At 41.0% G+C, this 23,661-nt stretch overlaps 1 long non-coding RNA gene across 1 annotated transcript in view; it reads right to left on the reverse strand.

Moving 5' to 3' along the window:
• Window positions 1-2,737: 2,737 nt before the first annotated feature.
• The window catches only part of LOC127533753 (uncharacterized), a 33,320-nt gene continuing 12,396 nt past the window's right edge, over window positions 2,738-23,661 (reverse strand). Inside the window, exon 3 of the long non-coding RNA XR_007941497.1 lies at window positions 2,738-3,023. This is a non-coding gene — a long non-coding RNA (uncharacterized LOC127533753). The remainder of the gene's footprint in view (window positions 3,024-23,661) is intronic.

The following is a 23,661-nucleotide window of genomic DNA, read 5'->3' on the forward strand; positions in this document are numbered from 1 at the left end:
ACAAACAAGTGCCCTTGCATCAAACACACAAAAAAGCACTAAGCAGATCTCTAATACGCCCTGAAACAACAAAGGTCATCAAAGCCTTTCCATCCTCTCTGCCATCTCGGTGGAGTTTCTGATTCTAGTGTTCCTGTGGTTTGCATGTGCTACATTGTTGATCCCCAAGAAGGATTACTTGCCGTAATTGGTGCTCTTACACTTTTGTCTCCTTTGAAGAGACACACTGAGAGCGTCTTGACAATAGTCTCGAGTGCATCTGTCTCTCTTGAGGAGTGGTGTGGTTTTTGTAAGCTGTCTCATTTACCCTGAGAGTCTGCGTCTCCGGCAAAGCTCTCTCTGCTTTCAAAGCGAGAACAGAGCTGGGAAACTGCGGACTTTGATGTAGAACTAACATGGAAATAACAGGGGTTTGTTTGGCCGACAGAAACACATTGTTCCACTTCAAATGTCGGTGAGACTGTCATTGTTAACATGTCCTGCTACAGAGACGGATCAGATGCGGCTTTTTTTTCTTTTTCGATTTGCTAAAACTGCTGCGTTTTGCTTTTATTTCAGACCTTTCTGCAGACAGCATTGCTGATCAATGACATAACGGTTTGCTGGTGCAATTTAAGAAACTGCCATTCAATCTGGATTGGATGTAACTGCTGCTTTTAAGTTTTCAACCCAGCTTCCAATTTCCATAAAGTGCAGCCTCAACTCAGCTCAGCGTTAGCTCAGGTAAATGACCTTAACTGACAAGCAAATCCCCTCACTGCATCACTGCGAACAGATTAGCAATCAAATCCCCCTCTGAGTGCCACCTTGCCTCTTTCTCTGACAAGACAAATGTGTGACCGTGACACCCGGTGACATAACAGGGTTTTGGATGTCTCTGAGCTCGAATCTATGAAGTCACTGAGCGTCTGTGTCTGTTTTCCTGCTTCCTAGTTGGGTAAAGCTTCTGCTCTGTCTTGATTGCAGAGCTAGTCTTTTGATGTGTCAGCATGATGCCCAGAAGAACTCCAATGAGTGATTTATGAAGGTGCTGGAACAGACACTCACTCTCGGCCTCCCTGCTGAGAGGCTCAGTAGTCGACAGGACGCAGGCCAGGCTTGTGTAGTCGGCTGCTGCAGACTAAACAGTCAACAGACACCTCACAGGGCAGACTCAAAGTTTACATAATTGCCCGGCAGAATTGGAAAAACTCAAAGAAAACAAGCAGAAGTCTCATATTTTCCACATGGAATACGATCATAATCTTTCACATGCAAACGAGAAAAAAAAAGGTGAAAAATGTTCTTTGAAATTTATTCCGGATGTTATTTATAAACACAAGTATTTGGATTGTGCCTGTAATTACACAGAAATGTGCCACACAAGAGAAAAGTTGCAGCATGAATGGCACACCGACAGAATCTATGTGTGATTGTGTTCAGTGTATCTTTATAATTCTTGTGTGTGAGATCTGTCAGTTGAGTCTTTGTGGTGGAGGCTGTATAATAGGAGGATCTGGCTTTATAATGGGACCCTCTCTATGGGCTCTGGCCGGCTGCCAGCAACCCCAAATGCCTCTTACTGGCTGTTGGTTTAGCCGTTGATCCCTGGAAGTGGCGGTGGTGGATCGTGGCCGTATTGGTGCTCATATAAATCACAGGATATGGTTATTTTTACTGTGGTTGATTTTTTTCTCCTCTATACTCGCTATAACAAAGCTGAGATGCTTTTTACCCATGCTCAAAATAGTCCTGTCTTCAGATAGGCCTAAAAAGCTGGCAGGCCACAACACAGATCTTTAATGTTTCTTTACCCTCTTTAATGTTCGTTAGTCTCAGTCTCACAGCGCTGTACATACAAACAAAGTCCCCTCCAGGATCCCTCTTATCCATTCGTGTACTAACCTCCCACACACAGTCACAGACAGACAGGCGGGCACAGACGCAGAGGAGGTGCCATTAGTTTTCGGGGTTCAGGCTCTCTAATCAGAAGCAGAAGTAAAGATGTTGGTTGCAGCCAGAGAAAGCTAATGTGAGACTGGCTGCTGCAGTGAACATGGGTTTTGTTGTTTTCAAAGTTCACAATGCTCACTGCCACAGTGGCATACTGAGGGAAAAACACAGATACCAAGCGCTTGAGGTCATTCTGAAATTATGTCGTCATTACAGTGTGTGCAGGGTCATGTGCTTTTACAGAGCATCAAACCAGAGTGAAAGAGGAAACCGCAATGTTGAATTTGACCTTTGCCTCTTGAACAGGAAATATTCCGTCTACACTATCAGTGCGTTGAATGTCCCAACTACCATACTATATAAGTGCATATGTTCCAATATATACTACTTCAATAGCACAATGCTGAAAATACGACAAACTCCCTCCATATCTGGTCTCATTTTGCAGCATGCAACCCATCATGTTTTTCTGACCACTCTGACCCACAGTTATCTGCACAGTGGAAGATACATCACTGTGTCCCACACAAGTAATGAGCTGAAGCCACCAGAAGCGTACAAACTGCTCATTTCCCAACGCAAACTGCAACAGATTAATGAGTAAGAGGGTCAAAGCTTAACATAATGACAAATAGTATGTCCTAATAGCATGTATGCTGCATTACACACTACGCACTTTGTAAGAGCTGTAGTGAGTAATGAAGGAAAAAGAAAAGGTATGTAATTTGTAATGCAGGGTAGGTGTTCTGTTGAAGCTAATATTACTAATGTGAGGTCTCATTGCTGAGAAAGAACAATATCTAGATATTTTTATCTGTTTATTTTAGAATGACACCAGGACACAGTTGATGCCTTGAGATACATCCTACAGCACAGCTTGTTAACACACTCACAATGACAATTCAAATTCAGTTCAGTTTCCGTCATGTTGTAATGTAAAAACCTTCCAATAATATAAGGAGAAATCCCACAAATCAAAATGATTCCCTTTAAACAAGCTCTTTGTTGCCAGTGTGATGAAAAAAAACTCTTTACACAGGAAGAAACCTCCAGCAGAACCGTGATCAGGAAGGGTAGACATCTGCCTCGACCTGTTGGGGCGAGGGGAAAGGGGAAAGAAAAAAATAATAAAGATAAACAGACAACAAACAAGAGAACACAAACACTGGGAAGATTGGTGATTGTGGCTATTAACCACAGCTCAAGAACATGCAGCTCAGGAGCTAAATATAGCTGCAGAGAGAACAAAACACAAAGTTGTGTTTGTATGGTATGTAGCATGCAGTGGTGCCATATAAATGTAAGAGGAATGACAATGAGGAGACCAGGGACGATAGAGGCATCGCAACAACATGGTTTAAGCTGAACTTTAACAAAACGCAAAGTCAAAAGTTGATATGCTAATTAATTTAAAGGCAACATTTACCATCTTAAAACAGCGTGTTAGCATAAAAACATGTATGAATCGCCACTAAACAAAAAGTAAAAGTGAAGCAGTTATCTTTCCTTTTTAGTGTTAAGAGGGAAAAAAAAACTCAAAACTGATCATGTGAACAGTGTAGTGGCAGTATGACACTAGAAGAAAAATTACTGAGGTCCATCAACTTAAAACCATGAAAGTCTGAATAAAGTTGGTGCTGTCAGTTTTTTTTAAAATTTTGAGATACTCCTTTAGACAAAATAACCTCAATAAGTAGAATTCACAAAGCAATTAGATTTGCAGTCTGTGTTTTTTAAAAGTCAAGCTTCAGCTTAACATTCATGCCGTGATAGATGTAAAACATGATTGATCATCATCACATTTTCTTAAGTGAGATAACATGAATTTGTAAAACCAGTGACACAACAGTTTAACTCCTGGTTCAGATGTCCTGCTAAATAAACAAGGAGTAGCTTTTATATAGTGAGATGGGGCTTTTGTGAGTTGAACTGCTGTAAATTGTAAAGATTTCAAGATAAAACCTCATCTATAGCTGTACCAAATTTTCTGACAAACCATCTAGTGCAGACATAAAACTAAACATCAAAAACATCAACCTAATGGTGGCGCTAGAGGAAAGGTCAGAGGATGACTCCTCAATCAATATCAATTTTATGTCGTCAATTCAACAGTTGATACATATTTATACTTCAGTCGTGGCCGCAGTGGTGGAGCACAACCTGATGACACCAGGGCTGGACTTGACCTCTGACTCCACTGTCATGCTTCCAACATTATTTAACCAAGATAATATTCATACTGAATGTGAAGGAGGATGAAGAATATTTTCTTATCTGTACACTGCTGAAAACTTTCCAGATCCACTGTGTGCAGTCCGCAGCACATGAGACCAAAGAAAATCTCCATTTCCATACTTGGGAAGATGGAAAAAAAGACCTTCTCTAACGCCAAACTTCAACAATGAAAAATGGTAGAAGATAAAAAGGAAGATATCATCCCATCTCCTCTCCTCAGGCCCACAGGCTTATCCCTGTTGTGGAGCTGTTTTTCACTGTGTGAGGGCAGCAGATAACACCACCCACAGCCCCACCCTCGCTGTAATGAAAAGTGTTATGAATGTATGCGTCTTAATTCTCTTCTACTAATGTCTGTGGGTGGCAAAATTGGGGTGGGCTGTGCTGGGGCCACTTAAATAGAAAACCGTGTCCAGTTTAACCGAGCTGCTCTAAGCCGATTTTTTAAGGTCACATTGGCACCAATGGGGGATTAGTTTGGTTCAGATCAATGTCTGATTGGGATCTTTCTCTCCGCCATTGCCTCCCTCTGTCCTGGGAGAATGCAGCCAAAGTCTTGCGATTTGTACTTGGGGAGAAGAAAGGCTCTCCCCTCCCATGGAGGACAAAGACACACATTAGCTCAGTTTTGCTGTTTTTTCTCCTCCAGCAGTGAAGCTCCCAGTCAAAAGGATCAAACGTATGAAGACATGACCAGTGATGGCACCCCACTGCAGCTGCGGTAGATACTGTTGCGCTGCATGTGTGTGTGTACGTCCGATGTGTGTACATGCATTTTCTCATGTGTGCGTCATGCAAAGGGGGAAAAACAGGTGGCTTCAGCAGCGAGTGCATACATATGTTGTGTGTAAACATTTCTGAGCTGTGTATTTTACCTCCTGAACAAGTGGCGTCCACATTGGTGGAATGTTTGTCATGTTTCCCACAGGACTTACAGATAATTTTATTCATCCTCCACCACGATCAAAACAATCCACTTGACAAGAGAACCTGCATTTTTACTAGGCATAATTTTAAATCAGTCCCATAACTAGAATTTGGGAGTAACTCCTAACAGCTGCTCCAATTTTGAAAAACAGTGTAGGTTCATGCCTCCTGCAAATGAGAATGTTCTTTTTAATCTCCATTTAAAAAGAGCTCATTCAAGCCTTTATATCATTTCAATTTAATAATTACAGCTGGCTCACTCAAAGGTCACTCTCACATTTACAGCTTTTATGGAAAGTAATGAAATGTTCGCTAGGAAGAAGGCAAATTAAATTACAGCGTCCTCCATAATTATTGGCACCCCTGGTTAAGATGTGTTCTTTAGCGTCTAATAAAATCAGTTTTTTTCTAAATAATATAGACCCACAATTAAAAAAAGAGGAAAATCCAACCTTTAATTCAAGTGCATTTATTCAGTGTGTGTGAGTTGGGGGGGGGGGGGGGGGATCACACATTAAGAAATCTTTTTTTTTTTTACATCAAATCATGTGTCCCAAAATTATTACGCTAACACTTTGTAAACCCCTTTTTGCCAACAAAACAGCACATAATCTTCTCCTACAATACATTTTTCAACAATTTTCAGTGTGAGAGTATGCTTCTGCAATAAAAATTGAATTTATTTTAATGCTTTCAACACATCTTAACCAGAGGGGCCAATACTTATGGAAGGCACTGTATTTTAGCGTGCCTTACAACTACACAGTTTCAAAGTGTGGTGACCCTACTGAGTGTTTGTCCTCCATTCTTGTGAACCCACATTTGTACAGAGAAAGGGTTCGTCAGCAGCACAAAGCATACAGAGATGATTGCTGGTGTACCCGGGGAGTGAAATGTTTCTTTGTTCATCTATATCTCTCCTTAAAGCTCAGTGTATCATTATCCAATCAAAGCGACGACCAACTAAGCAAACAGAGCAGACCATAATTGACAACGATGCGGCATAGTAATCTGTAATTTAGTCTGTTCTCCCGACCAAAGCGGCATCATTATTACTTAAATAAAGGAACGCTTCAAAAATGTGTCAGGTGATTTGTCTTTTTCTTCTCTGTGTACGCATTTTGTATGATTTATGTCAGCACTACGGGTATAAATAGACCCGTTTACGCCGAGAGAAGGTCCCAGCAAAGACTGAAAATAAACAGAGAAAACATAAAAACTGAATATTCAATAGGCATGGCTTTCACGATTTGCACACATCTCATCATTTTCATTGTGGGTGGGGTGTGCACATTTAAATGGTTGTATCGGCTGCCACAACAGTCTCAAGTGACTTCCTACAAGAGTGCCACAAGAGTCTTGAGTCTACTTTGGCTGCTGCTACAGAATGGCCTCTCCTCCCCTCCAGTTAAAGGCTATTGAGATCCTCAGCAGCTGGGAGTGTTTGTCTCCTTGTAGCACACTGGTGACGACTAAATTAGGGTCACAGGTCAGAGGTCAACCCTGACGCTGGTGTAGAATAGGTTTAATTCACTCAGAGCCAACAACTTCAAGCATCCACCTGTAGCATCTAACAACAAGAACACGTCTGGAGACACACAGCCACTTTTCAAATGTTGTTTGCTACCAATTTCAGACCAAACAAAGCTCCGCTGACAGGCTTTTATTCAACTCAATAATTAATTGTTTGCCCACTTTAAAGGCTATTATCTTATTATTTGTAGGCCTTATCAACCGAAAAGACCATTAAATGCTGCTGAGATGTGGTGCACGGATGACAAAAGTAATTGGTTCCAGAGAATCCTGCCTCCTAGAAATCTGCAGTCAGCCATCAGCTCTAGTGATCTACACAGACCCTGGTTTTATGCCTTACAAAGCACTTGAAAAGTGTTCGATTTTGCACAAAACTCAGTGTAGAAGCTCATTTTATGTTCACTGTGGCTGCTAAATGAGTTGTGCTCGTGCTTGTCAGATTCTATGATCAATACTTTGGCAAAATAATAAACATGTATTTCCAGATTCAGTGTGCACCTGGTTGGCAGCTAGACATTCAGAAGGTCAGGTTCTCTTTTCATTATAAAGAATGATCATTTCTTATATTCTGTATTTACACAGTATGAAACAGCTATAAGTAAAGTTGTGTACGATATTTAGAAAGTGGTATAATATGGAGCACAGCAAGATTTTGACACATGCTGTCAGTACTTGCTAAATGTCATCATGTGGCAAAAAGTCTGAGATTCAAGACTAAGTGCTGCACATATATATTTACCTTTAAATAATACTTTAACTAGTTTAACTAAGTTTCTCATATTCCAACTACCGAAAATGATGATGTCCAGTAATTTCATAATCAAGCCATCATGATGTGTGCATTCTGAATTGGTTATTAAAGGGATTTTTTCTTTCTAGATTTCAGCTGGTATCAGTGGAAATTAGCATTCATCCGGGGTCATGCAAGTCACTTGTTGAATATACAATCGTGGAAAAAAAAATAGACCACTCTTATTTTCTTCAATTTCTTGTTCATTTTAAAGCCTGCTAAAGATGCATTTGTTTGGACAAATACAATAACAACAAAAATATATTATAAGAGTTAAACTTAGGACCTGATATCTAGCTATTTTCCATGGTTTTCTTTATAATAACCAAGATCATTTAAGTTGTTATATCAATGGCATTGTACTGCCAAAAACTGTGCTTTTAGGCATTCCATCTTTTCTTTTCTGTCTGTTTCAGTCACATGATCCACACAGGAGTTAATACTTGATTCTATAACCACTGTTTCTGTCATACGCCTTGGCATGCTCTCCACCAGCTTCTGACATTGTTCTGCTGTCACAGCAGCCCGTTACTGTTGCACAAATTCAAACTAATTTGCTTTGTTTTTGGGGCTTGTGGTTCTCCATTTTGTGTTTGATTTTCCACAGGTTTTAAATTGGAATTCCAGCAGTGCCAAGATGGCTGCCTTTGTGGCTTCGCATAATTCTTTAGTTTTAGGCATTATGTGAGAGCTGACAACCTCTGAGTTGTGCTGCGGCTTGAACGTAAGCAGGAAGCCACTCTAGGCCTTTGCATGTGTAGTGCTACAAATGGCCTCTTATATAGCCTGGGAATACAATTAAGCTTAAGCATGTCAAATAGGTCATAAAGTATTATGTGATCAGCTGCATTTTTGTCGCGTTCATTACATTCTTCAGGTATTACACCTTCAGTGGTACCAGGCATTGAAAACAATGTTGGTCTAATATTTTTTTCTATGACTGTAGGTCCAGCACTTTCTCTCCCTTCAGATTTTTTTTTGCTCTTCAAATACTTAAAATATCTACTTTTAGAGCGGCTAAAGTTGCACAACATTCCTCGCTATCAGACAACTCTGCTGTTTGGTTCTGGGAAGGTAATAAGCTGGCTATTTTCTGCTTTTTTGCTGACAACAACTGGAACAAAATGAAAAAAGAGTGAAAAAACAGTGAGGCTGTGAGATGAAAATCATGGAAATAAGAAGCTATAAAAATCCATCCAACAGCAGGAAAGTGAAAATTATCTGCATCGATATGAATAACACCTCTAACACGAGTAGTCACTGTTAATAATAGAATACTGGTTAAAGTAGCTCTAACTTGGTCATCTGCCTGGTGAAACGATCGTTTTTTCCCTTCATTCAAGCATCTTTTACCATTTAGAAATTTTGTACATCAACTGCACTTTTGCAAACTAGAGGTGAACACTAGAAGTCAGAGATCATTTGGCTGCTTGTTTCAGTTCTTCTCTGAAATGCATGAAAACAAGAGCAAATTTCCAGCAGCCTTCTATGTTTTCATGTAATGGAGAAAGCCCTTGAGAATAGCCGGCATATGATTAGGGTTAAGTGTTGCAGCTTCCTCCGTGTTTGCTTCTGTAATGTTGCACTGAACCTCACCAAAGGCAGCCCGAGTGATGCACACAGCAGCTGGACGACAGAGATCTTCACGGAGCAGCAGCCTCTGCTGGAGGCAAACCTCTGATTGTCTAATTATGTTAAGCGCTGATGTCGATGAAACGGTCTGAGAGGTCGTTTTGCAGGGATACTTCTCACACAGCTACAGGGCAGAGACAGATGTGAGGGGGGAAAGTGTGAGAGAGTCACAGAGGAGGAGGGAGGGAGCTGAGCAAACAAAATATACCATTTAATGAGGTGAAACAAATAAAGAAGTTAAAATGAAATAAAACTAAAAACCAAAATACAACAGCTAATCAACCTCTTCTCTTTTGCCGGATTCGGGCTGGAAAAGTCATTACTTGGTCTCGTGGTGTGTTAACAAATGTAAAAGTTTTATATCACAGTGAGACATTCCAATAGACTGAGAGCAACACGTGTATGTAGCACCTTATAATTTTACAGAATCAACATCACGACCAGCATTTCTTCTCCCCCCAGGTGATTTGTCTCCTCATAACTAATGTAAAAAGATGGAACATTGTATATGTAAAAATAACATTTAAATGACGTAAATAAGCTTTTAGATGTGTAAGATGTCCTGAATTTGCTAGAGACTTTAATGCACAGCTTATTTCTCTATAGTGCACCTGAATACTTTTTCCATCCCAGTTGGATTACAGATGCTAGGCTGGAGGTGGAAGTGGTTAGAAGCAAGGAGTGTTTTTAGTAAAGTTTTATAATACTGGATGAAGATGATTCACAGCAGGACAAAGCCCCTCCATAAAGTCTTTTATTGCTGCAGATGTGACCACAGAACATCAGAGAGAGCAGCCTTCACACAATAAGGCCTTCAAGCTGGACAAATCATGTGTCATCGCTTTTCAAAACAAGCCATAAATTGTTTTCTAATGTGAAAAGATTCGATTTGAGTAAGGTTAGGCTCAAAAATTATTTAGTAGAAAGTAATAAGAAAAGACTAGACAGCTAAAATGCCTCTCTGGTTGTAGATTTAACCCCGAAAAACTCATCTGTGTGTATCAAAGTGAAATATTTAGGAGATTTTCCTGACTTAAAATGGTTTAGATGCAACTCTAAAATGTTGCCTCTTAGACAACCCTCCCACCAGCTCACTCACAACTCTGCTCAGCCACCATAAAACCGCTCCACGCTGCTCAAGAGCAAGTTGTAATACTGGACTAATTCAGCCACACATGTTCAAAGCTGATTCTGAAGAAGAATAATGACACAAAGAAAAATCAACCCTGCAAGATGACAGGATTGGTTCTTTGGGAATTTTTCAACTCATCCGTCTCTCGAAGTCTGAATCTGTGGTTTTAAAAATGCCGCTGGTAGACTGAAATTTTAAAGCACAACACTCAGCCCTGACATTCAATGCTTGTTTCACTCATGGAATAAGCACTATCACATTAAAAATACTATACGAACATGCTAACAATGTTAAAAACTTAATTTTCAGCAGAGCAGATCTTTTAAAGAACAGCCAATGCACATGCAAACACTGATCTCTGCAGGTTCCCTGAGTGCAATATCATTATGGGGTTCCAATCCATCACCAGAGTTGGATGTCAGCTGCGGATAATTCTGCAAAACCTACCGGGAAAGGGTGTGGTTATGGCTAATAAAGATGCAAAAGGCCTGCAACGGGAGACAAACTCCAGCTGACTGCATGAAAGTCAGACTGGCTGCGTTCCCATCCAGCCTCACTTTCTGCTTCATAAACACGCTACACATTGGCACTGAATGTTGGCACTGGACGTACATGATGAGCTGTGTAACCATCCAGTAGGGACATAACTCCTCGAGATACTGGGCTGTGGCTAGAAATATGGTCCGTGAATAACAGCATTTATGCTTTTTATAAGGGATGAAAAGAAACCTTTTTCTTTCTCACAGTACCAGAACCTCCTAAACTTTAATCCCAAACCACGATTTGTATCATGAGCTGAACTGTTGCACACCTAATGTGCTGTGCAAGCTGCTGGACTCATTTCTTCCCTTTTTTTCTCACTGAGGGAAATAATATGTTTGTTTTACTCATGGGTTCGTTTTTGGATATGAAAAGGAAAGATTGACAGTGCACCTGTGGGCTGCGAATGAAGGAGTGAGCCCTGAAAAAGAGAGTGGGAAGAAGAGGAGGGGGAGTGGCTGTCGGAGAGGTTCCTCAGCTCTGCAAACCACTTCAGTTCTCACTTGAGTGCCTCTCTTTGGGCCTTAACCCACACGGACCCCCACCTAACTGCTTCAGATTGAAATTCCTCCACTCGGCAAGACCCTGTGCTCCTCCTCCCCCAGCGCTCGGCACACACCAAGGGGCATTCAAAACGCATTAACGCCAAATCAATGGGAAACAGTGAAAAAGCAAAAAAAGGGGGGGAAAGAAAGAGAAGAATCTCCTTAGCAACATAATCTAGACGGCCTGACGAGAGGAGGAGCGAACAGAAAAGAAAAAGAGAGGGGTGGTGGTGCCGTTTAGGGAGGGAAGAAGAATTGGACACAAAGGCCGGGCACACAGACGGCAACAAAATTGAAAATTAACACAGAAGAAACTGTTCCTTTTTTCATGTGAACACAATCAGCTACATTAAACCAGAGCTGGACTCCGCCTCCTCCTCCTCCTCCTCCTCCTCGCCTGGCCTTCCCGAGGCTCCAACACAGGACTTTGGCCTATTTCAGAGAACTGAGGAAGGTGGTAACAGAGGAAATGTCTTTGCTAGAACATGGCTTCCATAAAATTGCACTAATTTTCTCCTTATCAGCCCCTTTGAAAGAAGAGAACTTGCAATTAGCTTCCTTTTATCATCACCTTTTCTTTATGTTTGTAACCATCAGATAAGGCTGAGCAATCTACACCACCTGAAGAGGAAGTAATCTCAAACTATGAGTGTAATTAAACACTTAAAAATTACAATTGTCCTGTGATTTTCCTTACGAATGTTTGCAGACATTATCTGAAAGTCCACAAACACTGGATGGGGATTTAAGTTGTCTCGTCTAGCTTTTAGACAAACACTTAGGTTGACTTAATGAACTTAGGGTCTGTGTTCAGACAAAGCAAAAGTTCCTGAGGGAGACTGACAACAGAAACACGGGATTGTGAATTCAATCTAAACAGAAAAGAAAACTATACTTGTCATTAAAACATTAAAGACAACTGTTCTGATTCCACTTGGAAGCAGATATTCTCAAAACATTTACAGGCCAGAAATGATCACGTTGCCTTAATTTGTGTGTATTGGAGGGTAATTAGCATGGAGCAGGAACTCTGGCCACCAGCAGCCCTGAAAATGACCTCTGACCTCCCCTACATGATCAGCCCATTGAGAGGAGGGCCTGCTTTAATTAGGAGGTCATTAAGAGCCAACCTCACAACACCATGGCACCACATAAAGCCAGCACCCACTCCCACCTGCAATCACAATCTCGGCACTGCAACAGTCATTCAAACATACCTGAACACTCCACCAAACTACGTGCATCTGAACCGTCCAGTCATTTAAATTAATGTTCATTTTATCCACCAACTGCCTGAAATTGCTTAATTTGCAATGCATTGAGTAGGTGAAACTAATGAATAAAAATGGAACCGTTTTCCTCCTTTTTCAACATTTCTTGACTAATGGGAATCACTTTGACTGGCCAAAAGGTAAAAAAGATCGTTACACTCTGACCATGATTCATAGCATGAAATATAGAGAAAATGAGAATAAAAAAAAACGATGAAAGGACCGCAGAGCAGAGGAAAGTCCAAGGAGATGAAACAACAAAGTCAGGCAGAGTATAAAGGTGGAGAAAATAGATGACAAGAGAAAGAGTGATTCTGCAGCCCTTTTATTCAAGCCTCTGATTTCACACTTGCACAAAGAGCTTTGGGGACGTTTCATCCTTTTCACATTTCTTCTGCATTTATTCAGTGTTATTCTGCAGTGCAGTGTCTCCTATATGGGAGAGGGAGCACTGCCCGGAGAGGAGTCAGCTCCATTCACAGCTTTATAAATCACCTCAGCATGTGCAGACCGTGGCCAATCGGCCAATTACGCCCCCCTGACACACCGGGGCTGATAAAGAAGGCCCAGGACAATGGGATCACAGGCCAGATAAACGACCCTTTAATGAAGTCGCCCACAAAACAGGCCAAAACCGCGCGCCCCACTTACGTATTCCATCATGCCGTTGCCCTCACATTTCCTCTTGCTCAGCCGCCACGGCAGGCACAGCTGGGGAGAGAGAGCTGCAGAGAAAGAGGGGCAGACTGAGAGAAAAAGGAGAGAAAAATGACTCTGTGCTCTGACACTGCTAAGCCCCCCACCCAAGGCCCCTTTCAGACTTTTGGCCGAACAAAAGCATCTGTTGCCATACTGTGCCGCTCAGACCCCCCTTAACACACACATACTCCAGTCGGGTTAGGAGCCTCGCAGGAGCTAAAAAAGGCAGCACTGGGCCGTATGCAGCTGAGGCTGCTCACCTTGTGGCACAACCTATTGTGAGCCCCATTCCAGGAGCTTCTCCATCCATCTTTGTGTCTCGGGGACAAATGGAGAAAGAGAGAGAGGGAGAGAAACTTTGTATGACAGAGTGAGAGAGAGGGGCACAAGACTGCAGCTGCAGGATGAATAGGAGAATGAAGGGATGAGGTGGGAGTGAGGAGGAGAGAGAAGGGGGCAGCTGCAGGGTGGTCGCTCCCCTCCGTCCCTCCACCTCCACAGAGTTGTTTGGCTTCTCTCAGGATTCAGAACACAAACAACTTAGTCGTCATGCTATAAGCTCAGACTGCTGCTGTAACAGCGCTGAGGGAGCAGAGAGGGGCTGAGGTTCACGTGTTTACCTACAGCTTTCAGGCTCCCTCTGAAGCAGCTTTTTCTACACCGTGAGGCTGAATCATAAATTGTATACAACTTCAACTTGTTCCAGCTCTTCACTGCAGCTATATGATGTTTAAACTTGGAGAAATAATCAAACCGCGGGCTTCTAGTGTTCGATCTAATGGAAACATTTTAAATCTTGTGCATGTTTTCACAAACTTTCCTCGAAATTTATGCCGACATGTTTGTAATCTGTGGATATGTCATGAAAAAGCTCTTTAAAAAATATTTTACAGCACAACATGAATTTGTGTAGGTTTCTGCTTGTTTTAACAGACAGATGAATAAATACAATATTAAGGACTGGAAATTAATGCATGCAAACAAAAAACACTTTTATTTAAAGAAGCCATGGCAGAACATAGTATTAGGGCCACTTTTACAATGGAGGAATATTGATTATAAAGGAGAAGCAGCTCTACAGTTTAACTGTAGAATGTTTACTTGGGATCAACAATGACTGCAGTTTGTTTGGCTTTTTTAAATTATTATTTACAGCAATACATCTAACAAATCAATACCATGAATGAAATTATTGCAGTTATATGTCTAAACATATTCTTCAGGGGTCAACTGATCAGATGGGAAATTCTGCATTTGTTAGATTATTAGCACGTTATTAATTTTTAAACCAATTTCAGTTTTAAAAATGTCTCCCTTTTCTTGAAAGCAGCCACCTCTCCCTATCTGTAGCCAAAGTCCCGCCCACGACACTATCCGATTGGTTAACAGTCACAAGTAATTGATTCGTTACATGTCAACACTGGATAACAGTTTAAAAGTTATTTTATTTTAACTTAACATGTGAAACACAAATGAACGTATATCAATCAATAAATCAAAGTTTTGTGTTTAAGTTTCAGTTTTTCTAAATTTTTGACATCAGTTTTTTGTTTTTTTTTCCCTCCAAGTTCCAAATGTCGGGGATCTGTTACCTTGATTGCTAATAATCAGTCTGAGTTTTGGCTCTGAAAAAAACCTACTGGTCAAAATCTACCAGACTTCACTGCTGTGTTTTGAATAGACAGTAAAAGAAATAAATGGAGCCTTATTAACATACAGTAATATTCATTAATCAGTTAAATCTTAATTAGAGGAATAAGGATTTTGGTTCTATTAGGTACACCGAGCTAAAACTAATGCAGCCTAATCCAGTGGTCCTGCTCTAATCCCTCCCTTCTTTAAGGTTATAACATTCAGGTTTTAGAGAAGCTGGCTTGCAGAAGTGTAGGATCATTTTGAAGGCTGTATCTGTTGTTATTTCGTCCGCCTTAACTGATATAAATAGAATGGACAGAATAATAGAAATACCTGCCACTGTTAAAAATAAAAAAATTAAAAAGCCATTGTTTTGTTTTTGATATGAAGATGTCTAACCCTGGGAAGCAAAGGTTTGGCTGGTGTATTTTTTTATGAATTTCATTTTACCGGTATGGTGCACTTAACAGTGGTGGAAGATGCAAAAAGTATACATTCACATGTTTATGTTCATTCATGTTCTGTAAATAATGCCCACATCAAAGATCTGTACTTTTCTAAATAATTCATTGCTTACAATGTGGTGCCATAAAGTTGCAGTTTTACTGTATTGAAATTGCCTTAGAAATATAGTATCGACACATATCTGCTGTTATTTCCTCTGTTTTTAAATGTTACAATATTCCATCATTCTTAAACATTTTATCTGGCACTTTTGCTGCCATATTTGTACATTTAAGCTTTTCTTTTACTACAGTGTGGCTGTTGTGTATGCAAGCATGCCCATTAACCACAAACGCAGCTGAGAAAATGGCCTCACTGAAGCAGGATAAAACAAGTTTAGAGCACAGACATCAAGGCAGGTCGATCCTTTACTGAAGGAAAAGTACCAGTACAGTAACGTAAAAATAGTCTGTTACAAGGAAAAGTCTTGCATGAACAATCCTACATATGTAAATGTACATAAATGGTTAAATAAAAGTCCTGCTTTGGCCCTTCTGACTGATATGTTATCATTAGATTAATAATAGTGAAGCACAGTTGATTTATTCACACCAAGCTGCTTGTCTATTGTAGATTCGCTCTTCCCAGCCTGGTGCTGGTGTGCAATTTTGTTCTTGGTGTCCTTCGACAGCTCTTTGGTCTTGGTCATGGTGGAGTTTAGAGTCTGACTGTTTGAGGCTGTGGACAGTTGTCTGTTAAACGGATAACGAGTTCAAACAGGTGCCTTTAATACAGGTAACGAGTGCAGGACAGAAGAGCTTCTTAAAGAAGTTACAGGTCTGTGAGAGCCAGAGATCCTGCTTGTTTTTAGGTAACCAACTACTTATTTTCCACCATAATATACAAATAAATTCTTAAAAAATCCTCCAATGTGATTTCCTGGATTTTTTCCCGACATCCTGTCTCTCACAGTTGAAGTGTACCAATGATGAAAATCACAGACCTGTCACCATTTTAAGTGGGAGAACTTACACAATCGGTAGCTGACTAAATACTTTTTTGCCCCACTGTAAGTGAGAATTTAGTTTTATCCCTTTGATTATAAACAGCTTTAAAACCACTGGATTATCTAAAAAAAAAAAAAAAAAGCATTTTAACACAGCAAAAAGTTGTCTTTCTTACGTTATGAGACTTTTATATATTTTTGAGATACAAATATTTCTTGAACAGCAAGAGTAAGTAAAAAAACAAAATCCTTCTGTCTTAGGGACTTCAGCAAACTGGTTCAGATGGTGAATTACTTGTTTGCTTAAAAGCCCATAAAACAAGAGTTATTGCACTTTAGTGGGAGAATAAGCAGATGATTTTCACAGCTGCAGGTGCAGAAAGGGTGTCGCCAAGTTCAAAACCCTCCACCCCTCCCTCGCCTCACCCTCAGCGGTCGCCTCGCAGGAGGAGAGTCGAGTAGAGACGGCGTCCAGTCGTGCTCTCCGTCGTTGGACACCTCGGGCCATACCAGCCTTCTCACCCTGACCCACTTCTTTGTACTTTGTATTTATAACCTCACATCCCACAAAAACCTGTTACACAAAAATACTCCTTAACTGAAAGATGGCTCTTCCTGATAAAGTAGCTTTGTGTAAAAAAAAAAAAAAACCTTTCATTTGCCATTTAGAGAAGCTCTTCCACTGAAGTCTGTGTGTTTTCCTGATTTACATGTCGCCCACGTCTCGTCCAGGATGCTCCTACGGTATCAGAACTGTAGAGATATCTTTCTGTCATCCACACAAACATCTCTCACTCACACTCAAAACAAATTTGCTCTCTTTGCTATTGTGATGCTTCAGAATGAGACTTTTAAGAGTGTGTTTAGCATTCAGGTTTGCTCATTCATTCCCCCCGTCTAAGCCAAGAAATCTTTGTTCGGTTGCTCCTCTTCAAAACTTGGAGTGTCAGGAGGGGCGGGGGGATCGATTTGATTCTAATCGGACCATGAAAAGAACATGATCTAACTGCTTTCAGACCGGAGTATATTTAGGCCCACTCCTCTTTACACTCTCCCTCTCTCCGTTCCCCCCTACTTTAGTGCAGCCACAATGAATCTGGCCAATTTAAAAAGCTTTGAATGTCTCGTCAATGACTTTGTGAATATAGGGGAGAGAGATTTGGAGAGGAGGAGAGGGAGGGAAAAAAAGGGGAGAAACGGTGGAAAAGGGAAAAAAAAAAAGGCCAGGGGAGCAGACATAAAAATTCCAAGAGTTGTTTAAGCGTGGGTGGGTTCATTTGCATGACAGCGCCATGTGAATAAGACTGACCTCTTGGACCGCCCCAGTGCTAGGCCGAGCTGCAGCCTGACGTGCAGGCTTTGACCCAGCTCATTGACTCTGAATGGATACTCTGTCAAAAGGAGGGACCTTGCAGCTCTCAGTCGGACAGGCATCTGCAGACCTCCTGTCTGACACCCACCTACCTCGGTTTCAATCCCTACTACCAACACAGACGCACATACACGCATTTACCGAGCCATTAGGCGGATATCCAAAACTCTCTTATCGCCGACCTCCAGGCCTGCAGGAAGAATCACACCCCAGGCAGAAGATGTGAGGTGGACACCCATGGAAGCACATTTGCAAAGACCTTTCTTTTTTCCTTTACGTCTTCATTACGCACACACATACACATGACAGGTGCAGCGAAGCTCTTGCACGTGCAGGCCCATCAACACGCTTCACTTGATGGCTCTATGATTTACTGCAACAGGCAGGTGAGAGGACATAGAGTGGACCGGGGGGGGAGGCAGAGCGATGTCGTCTGCATACAAATCTCATTTCGCTGCCCCGAAAACCCCCTCGACCCCATACAAAGTTGCGACTCGGTGCAAACACAAAAAGCTCAGACAGCTTACAAACACTCTGTCCATTTATCTGGCTGGCACAGAGCTGGGACGGTGCAGACAGGAGCTCTCGGCTCTGACCTCGGCCGTCTGGATGCGCTCAAAGGGAAGCCGAGCCGCACTTGGAAATGCAAACACAGCGAAGCAAAACACTTGTTAAATTTCTATAAACTAATGCACTTCCAGAGAAATGAGTGGCCAATGGGAAGATAACAACCAGGGTGGCGCAGGCTTTAAGGGTTTGGGTGGTGGTGTGCAAAAAAAGAATCTGAAGGTATGAATCCTTAACTCTGAATCACAACCTCACAGTTAGGCAGGATCTCAGCAGCTTTACAAAGAGCATTTCAAAGTTTATTTTACGACACGCTGAATAAAAAAAAGCAACATGTCATATAAACGGTGCCAGTCTTGATAGTTCACAGGTGATTAGTGCAGCTGCTTATTACATCACCACATAAAAGCCTGAATAGCTGTTAAATAGAGATGAGACTGGGACACAGAAAGGACAGACTTGTAATATTTCTGGTTTCATTTTGTGTGTATACAGTTTCAAGTATTCATTCTCCAATGAAATACTATTAAAGCAGCAAATACTGAACACTGCAAATTCATCTTCATAGCAGCTGTTTTGTTTAGGTGGGAGGTCTACACTCAGCTTGTGAAAGTTAGATTCAAGTTTGGAAAGATATCTACAGTTACAATTGACACTAGCCACAAACCTTAATTTATTGACAGACTATGGACAGTGGAGCTGAAAGTCACGATTTATCTGGATTCTCTGCATTAAAATGTGAACTGGAACATGGCGGGAAAAATCATGGTTTACTTCTAAATCACAGATTTTATTTTGTGTACATTTTTATGGTTTGTGTTGAACAACTCATACATTTCCTGTTTCACTGTTTGCTTCAATATTTTTGCATCATGTGTGTAATTTTCTACAATTTTAATACACTGATAACCACACTGCCTTAGTGCAGGTGTGATAAAAATGTATTAATGTACTTCTTTAGCTGTCAATAAGAAATAATTTTATAGCAACCAGACATTAAATTTTGACTGTTATTAGCAAATTTCATTTGAGATCAAACAAAACATATAAATACATGAATGACTGGATGATTTTTGCTTAAAAGAATTGTTTTCTCATCTGTACACTGACTTAACTGGAGCCTTTTCTCTGCAGTTTCTGATCAAAATTAACTACCCTTCCTCCAAGACTTTCAGATATCACTTGTTTACATGTTAATCTGCTGTATATTTGTTATTATTTGATTCATTAAGCGTTCAGAATAAAATGCAAAGCTCGCCTCAAACTGTGCAAAAACTGGCAGACATTATGCTTTGATTCACTGATACTGTTTAAAACTCACAAAGCGGCTTCCAAGTTCAACATAAAGTGGTTCTATTTGCATATATTATAGTTAGACACTGAATATTTCTGATATTCCTCATGCTAAATTTACAGCGCAATTATTTGCAGTTTTGTATATTCAAAGTGATTCTTTTGGAACACTACGACCTGCAGATACCCCATGGAGAGAACAAGCCAGCGCTGCAGAGCTGTGATCTGTGGAGGCTCTGTGCTGCTGCTACGCCTGATGACTCCCAGAGCTGGAGGTTGGATGCAGCTGCCCACCAAACTCCAGCCAGTTCACGTGATGTTCCAAACTACCAACCACACGGCTAGCTGCCTGTTGTATAATAGGCTCTGCTGGGCTTAAAACACTTTATTAGTTCCTCCATTATTAAACCTTGTGATACGCTCGATCTGGCTGATGAATATTGCTGCTGGATGGATGAAAAGAATAATAAAAATGAATCATAATAAAGCTTCATTTTAGCATGTGATGCTGCAGAGTGCAACACAAATGCTGACTGACTTAGGCTCTATAATTCACAGTGGAGTGAACTCACAAAAAAGCCTGAGATTAATTCAATAACACTGGTGGATTTTACAGATATTTGTAGCTGGCAGCTTCACACTATGCTCATAAAAGATCTTTATCATTTGAGATGAGCAATTCCCAGTCATGATCTAAAGAGAATCCCTTTAATATCATCACAACATTGAGTTACATCAACTTTGAGATGAATGTATCCCAAAGCAACACTTACATTTATCTTCTTGGAAAATCAAAGACAAAAATGCAGCTGGCACATAAAAATAATATTTCAGGACTGCTGCTATGAAATAGAATATTAAATATCTGAAGCCAAACTAACAAGTGTTGTGGTAAAACTGTTTCCTTCAGGGTCTGTTTCTGAGAATTACATAAGAACAAGTAGAGTTTTATCTTCCTCAAAAGACAGGAGATCACTACTAAACCTGCCTCAGGCTGCACAAAATCGGAAAAAACTCACATATTGATATTTTGCTTGTCTGATATATATTGAGATCAGAAGAAAAAATAAAAAAATTTTTTTCCAAATGACTTGAATAACTCAGAATGAATGATGACGTGATTTCATGGCCTAGAAAAAGCTGAAAAAAAGATGTTTCGAACCTTTCTGATTTGATGTAACACTAACAGAGGCATCCAAAACTGTTCTTTTTTCTTTCTTGCTTTGGACAGTGTTCAGAACTGGCTTTTCACTTGTCATACAGATCTTTGTGGTGTTGATTTAAATGACTAAACAAATGACTTGTATTGCCTCATGTACTGGCAACAGTTGCAAGACTGTGTCAACAGCGTGCATGTTTTTGATCAACATCGTCCTTTCTGCGGCTGAAAAATTTCCATACAACTGATGCAGTTTCTTTCTTGGACCAAAATCTTCTGTTCCTCGCTCCTTTTGCTATGCATGTGGAGCCTGCACAGTTAAAAATAGTGAATAAAGTAAGAGAAAAATCTATTATTCAAGGTAATTCAAGACAAATAATATCGATTACAATCAAAAACCCTTAAATCGTAGTAAATAATATTCTATCAGACAGACTTTTCTTGTAGATTAGTGATGAAAATGAGAACTATGTGGGCTATTTTTTGGGAGTAAGCTGCAAAAAAAGTTGGAGCATGAAGTGTTTGAGTTAATTTGCACTTTGTGATGTAACAAAGTGCATTCACTCATTGCAATGCCGATACTGAAATGATATATTGTGCAGCTGCAGCCAAAGGCCATTACATATATAAATCTGATCCTTCTCACTAAGTGACATAAAAAGATCCACATACTCTGATGGGAAGAACACTGAAGTGCCAACAGCTGATGAAGAGGATCAGATCGATGTGGTCTTCATTGTCCAAATGAGAAAAGTAAGGCTCCGAATGCAGCCAGACAAACTCTCCGCCTGCCTTTTAAACTTCTACATATCTTCCGATATATGAATAACAGATGGGAAAATGGAGGCATCCTCTCAATTAAGAAATGAGTTTGTGAGAAAGCGGCAAACGGAGGGAAAAGCTGGGAGCGACAAGCTGCCCTGAGAGACACTAACAGGCAACAACGAAAATCAACATAATGACAGCCTCGACTCAACGTGACACTTTCCCAAATCAATATTTAATCTGATGAGAGCACATAGAGACAAATAAATAGCAGAGTAGGTCCTAAAGCAGTGCATGAAAGCCTCGGTCTGGGCTACATTTAGCATGAATGCAAACACAGAGGATGCTACCTAAAACCAAAAAGCTGCAGCTTCTTTCCTTCGTGCTGATTGGATTAAAAATGTAATTCAGTGCATGCCAATATTGAAAAAAGGTTCAAACATCAGATCCGACATGCATGAAAGTGACGGACAGGTATAAGGTGAAACAGTTTGTTTGCTTCTCCACAGTCTGATAAACAGAGGACAGTGGGACTGTGGCCTTCGTCTATTCATGGCGACAAAAGACGCGGCCCGGACACACATTCCAGTCTGCTTCCGCTCCAGCACACAAGCTCAATCCCCGGGATTTCCCTCCTTTCAAAAGGGGAGAAAAGCGGCTACAATATCACCTCCTTTAAATTGAGGGAGAGACCGGTGTGGGTAACCGGGTGGAGGGACTCCTGTCATTCACTCTTTGAGACATTTCCTGATTTAGGTTTCGATGGAAGTCAGCAGCTCTGTGTTGTGAGGAGAGGAGGGGAGAGAACATTTCAGGTTGTTCAAAGGATGAGAGGAAGATTGCTCGACATCATACTCCCACAACTGTCTTTAATGTGTGAATCTGAGTAAAATATTTGCAACTTTTTGTGTTGGTGAGAGTGTTTTCTGAAGGCATCGTTCTGAACCCATATAATTTTCCTAAAAGGCCAATCATTAAACAGCATCTTGATCTCTCTCTGAAACCAGTGAGGAGCCCAGTAATGAGTCCTTACAGCTGATAACTCCCAACTCCTGCAACATGGAGATGCAGTGACCAACAACAGAAGAGCTTCTTATTACAATAAGGACTGAAATTCGGGACTATTTGACAACTCAAGCAAGAAAAGATTGAAATAAGGGCTGCTCTGTGCTGTCTCTCTAATGGCATTTGCTTAGTCTTTTGGAAACAACAGAGGAGGCAGAGGGCCCCGAACAATAAGCTTTAATAAAGACATTTCTCTGGGAACTTAAGCGCGATCGGCGTCACTATCAGTCGGTGTTTATCTCATTTTCGAGACTCCTTAATTGTGTGCACTGCAAAGCCCAGACTCGTACGCATGCGGCGTCGAGTGTGGACATCCAGACACTCGTTGGCGCAGGGGCACACTTCAGTCTGGAGTGTCTGGTCTGAGCGGCTCTGTGAGACTGAGAAGCGTCTCCCTAATTAGACGGAGCCTGGTGCAGGACATCTCTATAGGCCATCAACAGGGCCCTCGCCGGCTTTGTTCAGCAGCCTCTTCTTACACTGAAGCTGTCACTTTACTTTTCTATAGGGCCGGGCTCCTTAATAGTGTTGTCTGTGCCCAATCACTGGAACAGTTTGCGGATATTTTCAAGGTTACAGCTGCAACAAAACCGCCCTGTGATTCAATACTGAAGGAGAACCTGTTTCCTGATGTGTGTTTCTGCACTTAAATTTAGATGTAGTTGACTTGAAAACGCTCCAAGTGTGAGAGACACTAAAAGGCACTGCTTTGCTTTGTTTATCCGGCTAGGATGTCATGGTACTTTAAGATGTAATTATTTCCAACTCATTTTTGCATATAAACCTAATTATTCACCCAGATATAAATTAGATTCCTCATTCACGGAGACCCACGAAAACCCCCCTAAACTCCTGCAGGACACCATTCACTGGCGAGCCCTCTTTCTCTCTCCCTTGCTCCCCTTTTCTCTTGCAAGACCACGAGATGGAGAGTAGCCACTGCAGCTGCTATTCACATCAAGCAGATAATTGTTAATGAAAAGTCATTGCGTGGCATTATGTTGTCCACGGGATCATTGTTCATTTCCCCCCATCGCCACTGAGATCTATATGGAGGACCAGAGTGTTTCCTTTTGAGTTTTGGTATTCAGGATCTGTTGCCTGGAAACTAATAAAAGG

This window comes from Acanthochromis polyacanthus, chromosome 4, assembly GCF_021347895.1.
Source record: "Acanthochromis polyacanthus isolate Apoly-LR-REF ecotype Palm Island chromosome 4, KAUST_Apoly_ChrSc, whole genome shotgun sequence".
Taxonomy (NCBI): Eukaryota; Metazoa; Chordata; class Actinopteri; family Pomacentridae; genus Acanthochromis; species Acanthochromis polyacanthus.